A 4,415-nucleotide genomic window follows, 5' to 3' on the forward strand; every position below is an offset into this window, starting at 1 on the left:
AGGGACACATGTGCCAGTGTCACTATGGTGACACCTAACTTTGTGGACCCTGGACAATACATGCCAGGCGATGATTACCTGGTGACCAATGCCAGCAATGTCACTACTACACATAGTGTGGCACTTGTTAACTTTTCCTGGGGAGGGGTAACTGGCCTAAAGAAAGTTGTGGTTAGTGCTGATCTCCCAGTAGAATGTTTGTTGGGCAATGACCTGGAGAACTCTCTATGGTCAGAAGTTGAGTACAGGACTCATGCAGAGATGTTAGGGATATCATCACATGTCCTTGCTGTGACCAGGTCACAGGCCAAAAAGTGCCTCTCTGAACCTCAGGTCTTGGATCCTGGAACAATGGACCAAGTACCTCCCAAGAAGAAGAACAGGAGGGTTAAGGCTGCGCCTTCCCAACTGCCTACAAGTGAGGATCAGGCTTCACAGGAAACTGATCTTGAGACCCCTGAAGGAACTGTCCCTGAAGAACTTGAACCTGATCAGGTTGAGTTTCTGGGGACAGGGGGACCTTCTAGGGCAGACTTGGGGCAGGCTCAGTTAACCTGTCCTTCTCTTGAACCCCTCAGACAGCAGGCTGCTGCTGAGGCTGCTGGGAATGCTCAAGGTGCCCATAAAGTATATTGGGACGATGGACTCCTTTATTCAGAGGCTAGAGACCCCAAGCCTGGTGCTACCAGGAGGTTGGTTATACCTCTGCAATTTAGGGGCTTCCTACTCACCTTGGCTCATGATATTCCTTTAGCAGGACACCTAGGCCAGAACAAGACTTGGGACAGGCTTGTCCCTCACTTTCACTGGCCTCACATGTCTGAAGACACCAAGGAGTTTTGTCGCTCCTGTGAAACCTGCCAAGCCAGTGGTAAAGCAGGTGGAACAACAAAGGCCCCCCTGATACCACTACCTGTGGTGGGGGTTCCCTTTGAGAGAGTGGGGATTGATATTGTTGGTCCAATGGATCCCCCTACAGCATCTGGGCACAGATTCATACTGGTGGTAGTGGATCATGCCACCAGGTACCCAGAGGCAATTCCCCTTAGGACCACAACAGCTCCTGTTGTGGCCAGGGCCTTACTTGGAGTTTTCTCCAGAGTGGGGTTTCCTAAGGAGGTAATATCAGATAGAGGTACCAACTTCATGTCTGGATATTTGACAGCTATGTGGAAGGAATGTGGTGTAAACTACAAGTTCACCACTCCTTATCACCCACAATGCAATGGGCTTGTTGAGAGATTTAACAAGACCCTAAAGGGCATGATTAAAGGATTACCTGAAAAGCTCAGGCGAAGATGGGACATCCTTCTGCCCTGCCTTTTGTTCGCTTACAGAGAGGTCCCTCAAAAGGGGGTTGGCTTCAGCCCCTTTGAATTGTTGTTTGGGCACCCTGTAAGAGGACCCCTGTGTCTTGTGAAGGAAGGATGGGAGTTACCTCTCAAAAAGCCTAAACAGGACATAGTGGACTATGTACTTGGTCTCCGCTCCAGGATGGCAGAGTACATGGAAAAGGCATCCAAAAACCTTGAGGCTAGCCAAGAATTACAAAAAGCTTGGCATGACCAAAAGGCTGTCCTTGTTGAATTTCAGCCTGGACAGAAGGTATGGGTGTTGGAGCCAGTGGCCCCAGCAGCACTCCAAGACAAATGGTCTGGACCCCATACAATTCTGGAAAAGAAGGGAGAGGTTACCTACTTGGTGGACCTAGGAACTCCCAGGAGCCCCCACAGGGTGCTCCATGTGAACAGAATGAAGGCATATGTCAGCAGGGCAGACATGGGCTTGCTCATGGCTACAGATGAGGGACAGGAGGAAGAGAGTGACCCTCTCCCAGACCTGCTCACTCAGAACCCTGAGGATGGCTCAGTTGATGGTGTGGCCTTAGGTGGCAGCCTCACTGAACATCAGCAACATGACTGCAGACAAGTTCTACAGGCATACAGGCATATGTTCTCATTGACACCCAGTCAAACTAACTGGTGTACACATGTGGTGGACACTGGTGACAGTCTTCCTGTAAAAAGCAAAATTTACAGGCAACCTGACCACGTCAGGGACTGTATAAAGACTGAGGTGCAAAAGATGCTGGAATTAGGTGTCATTGAGCCTTCAGAGAGCCCCTGGGCTAGCCCAGTGGTTCTGGTCCCCAAACCTCACACCAAAGATGGCAAGAGAGAGATGAGGTTCTGTGTGGATTACAGAGGACTCAATGCTGTCACCAGGACAGATGCACACCCTATTCCAAGGGCAGATGAGCTCATTGACAAGTTGGCTTCTGCCAAATATTTGAGCACATTTGACTTAACAGCTGGCTACTGGCAAATCAGGTTAGCTGAGGAGTCTAAAGCCAAGACAGCATTTTCTACCCCTAGTGGGCATTATCAGTTTGTGGTGATGCCCTTTGGTTTGAAAAATGCACCTGCCACCTTCCAAAGGTTGGTGAACCAAGTCCTCACTGGGTTGGATGACTTTTGTGCAGCTTATCTGGACGATATTGCTGTCTTTAGCTCCACCTGGGAGGATCACCTGATCCACCTGAAGGAAGTGCTTGAGGCTCTGCAGAAGGCAGGCCTCACTATCAAGGCAACAAAGTGCCAGATAGGGCAGAGCAAGGTTGTATACCTGGGCCACCTTGTAGGTGGAGGCCAAGTTCAACCACTGGAGAGTAAGATCCAGACCATCAAGGACTGGTCCCCTCCAACTACCCAGACTCAGGTCAGAGCTTTCTTGGGCCTGACTGGGTACTACAGGAAGTTTGTTAAGAACTATGGGTCCATTGTGACTCCTCTTAATGATCTGACATCCAAGAAGATGCCCAAAAAGGTTCAGTGGACAGAAATCTGTCAAAAGGCATTTGATGACCTGAAGAAGGCCATGTGCTCTGCACCTATCCTGAAGAGTCCTGACTACTCAAGAGAGTTCATTGTCCAAACAGATGCTTCTGAGTTGGGAGTGGGAGCAGTGCTTTCACAGCTTAATGTAGATGGCCAGGACCAGCCCATTGCTTTCATTAGCAGAAGGCTGACCCCCAGAGAGAAACGTTGGTCAGCTATAGAGAGGGAGGCCTTTGCTGTGGTGTGGGCCCTGAAGAAGTTGAGACCATACTTATTTGGCACTCACTTCAAGATTCAGACCGACCATAAGCCCCTCCTATGGCTTAATCAGATGAAGGGTGAAAACCCCAAACTACTCAGGTGGTCCATTTCCCTACAGGGGATGGACTTTACAGTGGAGCACCGCCCAGGGACTGACCATGGCAACGCAGATGGTCTCTCCAGGTACTTCCACTTAGAACATGAAGACACAACTGGTCAAGGTTAGTCTAATGTCCCTGCGTTTGGGGGGGGGGTTATGTAGGAGAGTAGGGTCTGCTATCCTATGGTCACCCCAAATTTTTGCTTTTTGCTTCACTGGTTTCTGACTTAATGTGGCTGTGGGCCTGCTAATCAGACCCACAGCCTGCTGTTCTCTCTCTAAATTACTGCCAATGCACTCTAGGTGCATTACGAATTGGAACTGGTTCACCTTATGAGCCCCTGTAATAGTGCACCCTAGGTGCCCAGGGCATAGGTGTATCCAAGGCCTACCAGGGGCTGCAGCACGTATTGTGCCACCCCTGGCCTGGCCTCCATATTTGACACAACTGGCTGATCACTCAGCTGGGGTAAGTCGGTGTAACCACCTCTTACTTAGGTACAGTATGTCTGTGCCTAACCCTAAACTGGACACATATGTTCCTATCAGCCACTCCTATGGAAGGCCTCATCAATCCTGGAGGCAGAGTGCTTGGAAATATGTGAGATGGTGCTCTGGCATGAGCTGAGCCTGTCTGCAGCTGTCGGGAACCACTCCCTAAGCTGTTCCGGGATATTGCCATACCATATACTCTTAAGTGCATTATAATCCTCGCGGTTAAATGCTATCTTTGGTTTGGCTTTATCAAAACATGTCGAGTAAGGTGTCATACGAATTGGAATACTATCCCCTCGCCAATTCTGGCGACGGGGATAGCATTCCACCCTTCTAGAGGGATACGACATGTGTGTAACCCTAACCCCGGTTAAAGTTAAACAGAGCCTCAGCTTCACAAAATGGACGCTGCCACCACAGACACAAGTCTGGCCTCCTGCTGCTGACCGAAACTCGGCAGATGGTGGCCTGGACAAAGGGTTTCCTGCCTTGGGAGGTGCGAGCACCACCCCAGACAGGATTTTGTGTATTGGGTAGGACAGGGCTGAATAGAATCAGACATGCCCGGGGCACACAAGGTGTCCCCGTGCATAGGCCAGCCCAAACCGGTTCTGGGGCCTTCCAGCCCCAGTCCTGGCGCGGAGCTGGACAAAGGAAAGGGGGTGTAACCGCCCCCCTTCCTGGTTCCTCCCAGAGGAGGGACCTAGTAGGTGATCCACCCC

This window comes from Lissotriton vulgaris, unplaced genomic scaffold (assembly GCF_964263255.1).
Source record: "Lissotriton vulgaris unplaced genomic scaffold, aLisVul1.2 SCAFFOLD_1496, whole genome shotgun sequence".
Classification (NCBI taxonomy): Eukaryota; Metazoa; Chordata; class Amphibia; order Caudata; family Salamandridae; genus Lissotriton; species Lissotriton vulgaris.